Source organism: Cygnus olor, chromosome 12 (genome assembly GCF_009769625.2).
Source record: "Cygnus olor isolate bCygOlo1 chromosome 12, bCygOlo1.pri.v2, whole genome shotgun sequence".
Taxonomy (NCBI): domain Eukaryota; kingdom Metazoa; phylum Chordata; class Aves; order Anseriformes; family Anatidae; genus Cygnus; species Cygnus olor.
This window is the reverse complement of record NC_049180.1, coordinates 17,971,808-17,981,419: the sequence shown is the minus strand read 5'-3', so window position 1 is coordinate 17,981,419 and position 9,612 is coordinate 17,971,808.

Genomic DNA, 9,612 nt, shown 5'->3' with positions numbered 1-9,612 from the left:
GGACAGGGAGACCAAACAGCTATAAAAGAGCTCAATTTTCTATCAACTGAACCAAATCCTCCTTTGATCTGTTAATCCCAAGTTTATAAGGTTAGGAGATAAGCAAGCGTAACTAAATTCCTTTTTCTTTTTGTCCACCTAATAGTCTATGAAGCAAAGCAAACATAATAAGCTTCTTTGCTGCTTTTCAGCCTCTTCTTGCTGAATAATTCAGAAAGTGCATTACAGGTTTTATGAGTACAACTGTACACACAAGTAATATTCCATGATTTTTTTTTTGCATGCCTCAAATTTGCATATATTATATTATTATTTTGCATTTCTGACACCAGAAGCTGACTGCCTACTCGTTCTTGGCTTTTTATTAGGTCTTTGATGCTTGCTGGAGGAGAAGGCCTCTTTTGTCTCTGATAGCCTTAAGGCAGATCTAGGTTAGCAAGAAAGCCAGAGGTTTCAGGCTTGTTAAATGTCACAGTAATGGCTGTCTTTACGCATTGAAATACCAGCCTTCTTCTTTATAGGAAAATGAATCACATTACCACCAAGGGAAGGAAAGCCTTTGTTGGAGGAGACTGCTAGTCTGCTACTTAAGAAGGGGATTTAATTTTCCCCTCCAGGCTTTTTGGCCAGCCCACTACAGTTGCCCTTGTGGAACTCTGATATCATAGCACGCAAAGGATAGCAAACAAGAAAGAGCTATTAGCCATTAATCATACTCATTTTGCGTTGGATGGACAGACCACTTAAAATACTGTATATATTCAGTAAATGAGCAAGAATAGCCTGTGTGGACAAGGCACAAAAGTGTAGAATGTTATTCTTGCATTTTTTGATACGCATTTCTCGTTTAATTCTTATTCAATGTCACTGAGCTGGTGTTATGCATATTACTTTTTATTAAACCCTTCTCAGAGAACTAAATTGAGGATTTACATTGCCAACAAAGACCACATTTTTAAGTAATCCACACACTTATGAGAAATTTAAATAAAAATGTAAGAACTACAGTATTAATTCAGCAAACATAAAAATTTGATTAAAATAGTTTATTATAATGTTGTTTTATATTTATGGTTTTTAGCTGGTTCCTAAAAATAAATACTGGTTGATAAAATCATGTTGTTGTTGTATATGAAATTAAACCTTTAACTGGATTAATATCTACTTAGACTAGACTCCCTATTTTATTACATTAGAAAATAGGGAATTAAGCCTTTTAACTAAATTAAAATGTATATGCTTATTATTCAGTCAAATACTATTTTGGTAGAAAAGAGGATATAATTTAAAGGGGTTTTTATTTTTTTTAAATAACTGCATTAGCTTGTGTGCTGGGGATGTGTTGGAAAAAAAGTTTGTCAAGACTTTGCATCAAAGGCCAAAATATTTAGTTAAATAATAATAATAAAACAAAGCTACCTGTAGGCTGTGAAGTGACCTGATTACTTTTTTGTTTCTAGGTCCTTTAAGGTTCTTGAACTGGTAGATCTCATGCTCCCATTCCAAACTGGTAGTTTTATGTTAAATGACAAAAGTAAATTATTCTGCTTTTTCAGTTTTCATATAACTTTGGATGAACTAGATATTGAAGTGAAGTAGTTCCTTTATCTGAAAAGAAAAAAGTAAAGCATTTTTTATTTAATCTAAGAAAATGACTTCATTGGAATGCTGACTCAGGGACTTTCATGCAAACAATGTCTTTTGGTTTTGCTATCTCTGCAGCAGCTGCCATTTGCTTTTGGATTTTATTTATGACCTTTCCTACGTTTCACCTAGTGGAGGTGAAAGAAATGATTATAAGAACCAAAAGCTGTCAGTACTTACATGCCCTACATCTTTATCAAATTGCATGCTTCTGCATTCCAGAAAATGTCCAGAGACTCTTTGGTTACTGAGAAAAATGTGGTCGTCTTATATTTGCACCTGTTTCTGGAGGGATGCCCCAGGTAACTTGTGTATGAGCTTTCCTGGTGAGGAAAGCAAGACATCACAATATTATTATTAATTACTAATGACATAATTATTTGCTTTTTTCTAATTGACATAAGAGGCATGCAATATCTGTCCTAATTATGATAGAATCACTCATGATTTAAGACATCTGATATTCAGAGAATTAGTTCCTAGCTCTGCTGTGATGCTTTTGGGTGATCTTTGACAAGTCACCTGCATTAACACACTGGTTCCCAATCTCTAAAAAAGGCTAGTGACTTCTTAGTAGCCATGTAATTGCATGTGATGTTTTCTAGATATATCAAGAAAAGTGGATTTAAAGAAAATTTAAAGAAAAGTGTGTTAGAAAAATATTTGTCACAATTTTAATATGCAAATTTTGGTTGTATGTAAAACTAGCCAATGTAGAATTGCGCAGGTTGTCTGTAGTAAATTATACCCCTTTTGCAAAAAAAAAAAAAGTTATCCCTTTAAAGATATGCTTCAGCAAATGGAACTGGGGGAAAAGGTCAGGGTAGGTAGCCTGTTTCGAGAAGTCACAAGAAGTCTCTGGTTCCTGTCAGCTAGGTGCAGTTACTAACTCAGGACTAGAAACTACACAGATAAAAGATTATTGGAAAAATACAGCCTGAACAAAAAGCCTCTAAAGACTCTTTCCCCTCAAAAAATAAATAATGTGACTTCAAACCAAGTAGATAATTTCAAACAGTTAAGCACACAGGTCTGCCTTTATGTGGAGAGAGTTAATTGAAATTACTTGCCCGTTTTTGCTCAGGTAGTTGATTTTGTTCTCCATCCCAGAAAAAGATTAAGACTTGGTATTGGCTTTGAAACAGAAATGCACTTCTAAAATGATATCTTAATATGACTTTCTGAGATGGAGTTGAATTGATTATTTTTAGGCTTTTTAAATTATTGGTGAGTGGAAAGTGCTGGTCTGGATTTGTAAATAATTTTAAAAGAACTCTCCAACTTACCAAAAATAATGTGCTACTTCAGTTCTTTTAATAGTTTTCAATTCCTAGCTCCTTATCTGTTACAAAGCATTATTTTTTTTTTTTTTTGTGAGCTTTGGACAGTGAAACGGGAAGCAGATTATTTGAGAAAATGTCCCATGCATGAACTGCATAGTACTAAAAGTGATTGCACTTGTGGAAAAACAAGAAAGGATTTATTGTATTATCTTCCAAGAATGGAGCTACAAAAGGTGTGATTTCAACTCATAAATACTAAGATTAGACAATTCTTTTAGAAAAGTGAACTAGTTACGGTGAGTGTGTATTTCTGATAATAGTATTCGTGAGGTAATGATGGAATTAATGTGCTCCAAAATCTATTTAAGTCAACAATGAGATTTCCAGAGATCTCGAAGTCTCCTGAATCAGGTTCATCGACAATAAAGTACAAGTGAAAAAACAGTCAAGTAACTTGCCCTTGCATAGAATCTAATAATGATAATAATAAAGGCTAAGCAAAGGGAAAAACAAGCACACTTGTTCATTCTGAATAATGTTGCAGACAGGTAGAAAAATAAGACTAGGTTAAAAAAAATGAAGAAACTAAAGAAAATATTGTTTCTTTTATTTCAAGCTTGCTTAGGAAACAGCTGACAGGGAACTGAAATAACAAAACCTAATATTTATGTAAAAGAATATTGTGAAATATTTTTCCATAATAAAAGAGACTCTTCACTGAATATTAGTTGTTTGTATAACAGTCACCAACTCTTCCCTACTACTCTGTAAAATTCTTTAGTCATATAAATTGTGTGTAATTTTTAGAGCATGGGTGCTCAGTAGCTGTCATATTATTTAATTTGACTAGGGAAAAAAGCTAACACCTGAAATATTTTTATATTTTTTCTCTACTTTAAAAAACATAGCTGCTGTGAAACACTCTAAGTAAAGATGCATCAAATTTTTGTTCTAACAGTCTGACCATGTATCAATTTCACATTCCTATGTTTTCTTATTGAAGGATAACGAGTGATATTTCAAGCAGCATCCAAATGGTCAATACTTATAACAGAAAACAGTAGATAGTTAAAACCAGCTTCTGACCTTGTATGTATATATTAAAAAAAAAAAAAAATCTAATATCTAGAATATGTTCCACATATAGAGTAAGAGATGTCCCTCTAAATATCACACAACCTGTTTTTGGCATGCACTAGTTCCCTAGTTTAGATAACAGTCTTGGGGCACTCTCATGCAGTTGGATTTTTGTTTTTAGACCTAAGAATGGTAACAAAGCTCTTTGAAAAGGATTTACAAATATTGTGCATTTAGTATTTGTTTTTAGCATTTTCATAGAGTATTTTTGTGTTTTTTATTTATAGTATTTCTATTATTTAAATTAAAGTCTAAAATTCATGCCTAGAAAACTGGATTTTGGACCTTCAAAACTATTAAATTGTTTTGTTTTGTTTGTTCATTTTCCGATGGGCAAAGAATACCTGCACTGTCTCCACCTTTTTCAGCTTTTGCATAACTGGGCTGATTGGTGAATGTGAACAGTCCGTGAATCAGATGGATCTGCTCTCCCCTTATCTTCTTAGAGAGCTCCCAGTCCCTTGCTCCTATGTTTATCATCTTTATAGCCGTATGAGATATACGTATGGTGAGCAGTCTTTTGTAGAGGGAATGGAGACACAGGGAGACCTCATTGCCAAAGGCACATGGGGCTTTGTGGCAGAATGGTGAAAGTGCTCCCAAAACCTCATGTCTTTCCTACAGGAATAGCTCCCCTTTCCTTTGTAAGAGCGATTTTCACTCTTCCTGCATTGACTGATTGACGCCATGTGGACATTCATGTGCATTCTCCTACACCGAGGCAACTGCATACTCAGCTTTGCCTTGTTCAGAAACTAGAAAAGAACCATCCTTGCTCCATGATCTTACCTGAGCTTCTTCTTGCTGTGGAGAAACCATTGGGAATTCAATGTTAGGACCAGCACTGGCTCCTTATATTGAGGTGAAGGGGAAGCAAACAGGGGAAGGTACCCTCAGTCTTCTTACAGCCAAAGTGCTTCAGGTAAAAGTTAGGAAAGAAATTATTTCTGTGTCAAAAAAGGCAAAACCTTTGTTGAAATGAGAGTAAGGACTGTGAAGAATAAATACTCAGCCAAGCCCTTTCAGCACACTTCCCCTTGTATCTGATCTGTTCAGATATGAGAGGGGCATGCTGAAAAGGGAGTTGTCCTTCAGCAGAATCAAAAGGTGTCTTCCAATAGGAGCATAGTCCCTTTGTGTGCCTCCATCCCTCCCTTTCTGTTGTCTGTTGCAGTATGCAAATCTTTTTTTTTTCTTTTCTTGCACAGCTGGATATGTGATTGGTTCTCTCTTTCAACACAAATGACTGTAGATAGATTTTTCTATTTATATTCGATATCTATGCCTTGGTTCTCAAACAGAGGGAAAACAATATAGTTCTGCCTGTAGGAGGTTGAATTTGTAAATATATATTAGTTTGGAAATACAATGAGAGATAATAAAATATTCAAAAAGGAGTCTGCTCTTGTGGGATATTATTTTGCACAGCCAGGGAGCAGATTAATGACACTATACAGGGAAAAAAAGGGGGGGTGGGGTTGGAGAACAAAAAAAACCAACAAGATATGCACCATAAAATATGGATTGGAGTGACAATGTGGAAACTAAAATTCCAGTCCTGTGAATTCCAGTCCTGTGAGTGTTTTTACAAAGTTTATCATCTTTAAATAGAGATAGTCAAAAGCAGTCATTATTTGAGAGACATAAAATTCTCTGTCCCCGGCAGCAAATTATCAGGAACAAGAATCATGCCCTGTTACAGGTGTGAGTGGTGTGGTCCTCCTGAATAAGATTCAGGATGCTTGTTGAATTTTGAGGTTTTGTTGTTTTGTTTTGTTTTTATGGAAGCTGTTTGGTGAAACATACTGTCAAGAGAGTGTGTGTGAGCCCGTAGCAAAAACATTGTTATATTTCTTAATTTTCATTTAATGTCGTATTACAGAAGCTAAGCTGCATTCTTTATCTGTCTTCAGGTAGGAGGTAGGAGAAAAGTGTCAGGAGTGGAGTTGGTTTTGTTGGTCCCTGGCCAAGTGCCCAGGGCACTTCCGACAGTGAACTCAGGGATTCTTTGCTTTTCCTCTTTGCCAGCTGGCTACTGACCTCTCAAACTGCCACCTGTTATCTTAGATTCATACAGGACAGTTTTGAACACATGGTAAAGATGGGAAATTGATGTTCATTTGAAAAGTATGATAATTGAACATTTGAAAAAGAAAGATTACGGATTTATCTAGGTTGTATTCTAAGTAATTTTTCAGCTATTTTTTCAGTTAAATTTATCCTAAGTAATTTTTCAGCTTGCATGAAATTTGGTATCGGGCTCCCCCACCAAAATCTTCAGCCCAGTTTGCATTTTGATACTACAGCCAATAAGAAGTGACATTTGCAATAGTATTTTGCAGATGTGCATGTCCTTTAGGCACCACTAATCATAGAATAGTATCATAAACTATCCAAGCTTCAAGGGACCCACAAGGATCATGAAGTCCAACTCCTAATAGCACTAATTGTAGTGCGGCTTGTCTGAAACTTCCCATTAGAAAATAATTCTTAATTCTTGCTGGTGACTCTCCCAAAATTCAACAGCTCAGTTTGAAATTTCCCTTCAAGGCATCTACTTTTAGCTGTCATCTTCCTCCTTAACTTTCAGCCAAAATGGGTGTGCTATTATGAGAATAAGGGTACAGAGTTAGATGCTTGTGCGTAATAAAAAAAATCATGATCCTGACATTAAAAAATTGACTGACTCTAATATGCAGATTCAGGGTGCAAAACTTGGTGGGGATAGCATCATTGGTGTTTTGCAACAGTATGCTACTTGTTATCTACATGAACAATCCCTAAGGTCTGTCCTGTGTAGAAGCATTCGTGAAGCTTTATTCATTTTGCAAAGCCAGGCAGAGGCTTGCATCAAATGTTACCTGGATCTACACTGCCTTTTTAATTGCAGTCCTGGGCTGCTGAGGGCCAGGCCCTGTCTGCGTGGGAATGCCAGAATCCAGGCAGCAGGAGGAAGGTAGAATTTTATTGTTATTTTTTTCTTTCTGTGCTGTAAATAATACATCTGTTAGGCACAGACCAGGGAGGGGGAGAAAGCAGTTCAGTGCAAGAGGAATAGACTGGGATGCAGATGGGAGAGTTAGAAAAGGACAGAAAAATATGTGCGTATTCAGAAGCTGTTTGAATTATAGTTGCACACACAAACCTTCCTGATGTTTTGTTTTTAAGAATGCCTGTTCAAATTCTCAATGTAAGATTTTTTTAATGCTACCTCTATTTATATGTATTTATTTCAGTGTGTGTATGGGTATACACCCAAACACAGGAATATATATAAGCACATGAACATAATTAAATAGTATTTGATGTAATAAGCATAAGAGATTGGTGTATACAGTGTTAGAACTAGGTAATACATTTTCATAAACTTTTTTTGTTTTCCTGATAAATATCTGTAAATGAGCAGCTGCCTCAAACGTTACAATCATGAAGCATTCTGTTCTAATCTATTTTTCAAGGCATATATAGATTTTGAAACTACATATTTTTACTTTTTAACAGGTTGAAATGTTTTATTTGGCTAAAACTTTTTAATTATGAATTATTTTAGTCTCATTATCATAGTCTTCTAAGTCTCACACATCGTAACTTATTTCAAAGCATAAACCAAGCATTTTTTTTACAGTCCTTTTGAAATTGTTTCCTCTGTTCTTATAGTGACTTGCCTTCCTTTTCCTTCTTCTGAATACATTTCCTCTGTGCTGCTGTATCAAATAATCCTTTTTCTTTTTGCTGATTGTTTATATATTTGAAGATATTTAAAGAGGAAGTAAGAACTCTGTACTTATAATTAAAGGCCTATCTGTGGACTTTTGCTTTTGAACAGTTCTAGTTACGGGTAGATGTAAGCTGTTTCCTCATGCCAAATGAGATCAGAATAATATTAGCTTGATTAATGGTTTAAAAACTTGGATTGTCTAGTCCAATGGCTTCTGGATAGTCTCTGAGAGTCTAGAATATATATGCTTTCTTTCAACTGTGCTGCAAATATAGTCCTTTACTTAAGACATTAGGTCAAACTGCGGTTAAATCAGTGGTAAATCTTTTGGAGCTGCTCAAAATTGCTCTTTAGAGTTGGGATGGGATTCTTAAATGTGCCAGTGGGCATTACATACCTGACTACTTCTGAGTGTCATTTAAAGTGTCTGATGATGGAATGATCCAAATCACTGATGACTTTCCTAGATCTTGAGTGGAGAATAAATTTCTGAATGCAAGAACAATTTATTAAGGGGAACTGAAATGGAAATGAAACAGATGTTGCTGAGGCAATAAAACATTCCACAAGCTCTGTGTTTTTGAAGCCGGTCTATAGCTGATATAAATTACTTTAACTTCATTGTAATTTTTTTTTAACTGATTGGAGGTATCATGACCTAGATTAACTGAGGATCTGAACAAGTCTTTTTCAATTTTGGAAAGCAAACTAGGAAATCATACAATAATTTAGCAACCTTTATTACTACTTCATTATATTTCTACAGCATGATAATAAAACAGAAGTTCTGGTGTAATGTGATAAATTCTGATAAGTCCTTTTTGTAAAACAATGGCAATTATTCCATCTATGATATAGTTAGAAGTATCTGGAAATACCTATGTCAAAAGATCTGTCTTGCTTGTAAATTAAATTTTGGTGTCCTACAGTGGACAAAATCTTCCACTAATATAAGCAGATATACTCCTCTTTACCTCAGCTGAGGATATGAGGAAGTATGTTCTAAAATGCCTCTCTGTCCATATTGGTAATCTTCTTGGCATCTGCAGAGGTTTAACACTATGTCCTCATCAGTTGCTTTCTTTTATACTTACACAAAATCATTGTCTTCATCTTGTGCTTATAGAAACAGTTGTGCAAAGTCTTTATATTCAGTAGAATAGCAAGGAAAAAAATTAGTAGTAATTCTGTTTGCTTGAAGCATAAATAGAAAGGGAGTCCTGTTTGCATATTAGCTATATGGGTCTGCAGGGCAAAATGCAGCAAAAATGACTTCTTGGAATTAAATGAAGTACATAGAGTTCATTGCAATTTCTGTGGCAGAATAGTATTTTAATTTTTTTAGGTGGTTTCATTTTTTATGCATCTATACTATTATTTTCAGACCAGAACTCTTTTAGCCAATTGTTTAAAATCACATTTAATTCTACTGAAAACATTTCTGCTATGTTCTTAACAACAACAACAACAAAGAGTTTCTAACACAAATATATTTCTATATAAAAAGAGATTTCTGTTTTGCTGGGGAAACCTGCTAGTTATTTCTATGAGTAATTCCATGGATATCAAATTGTCACAAAAACCTGCTGCTACTTCTGTGACAGTCATAGTAGAAAAAGGAAAAATATGAGGATTTCAAGGGAAAGAACTTTCCCGGGAAATGGATCTGCATATTTAGAGCAGAATTCCTAACAGACTAATATAATTGAGTCTGCAAATATTAATGTAAGGAACGTAAGAATTTAAATAGAGGAAAAGTAGGTAGTTTGATTTTAGTATGAAGCTAGAGTCTTACCTCGTCTATAACTACATGAAAAATAACAGGCTGCT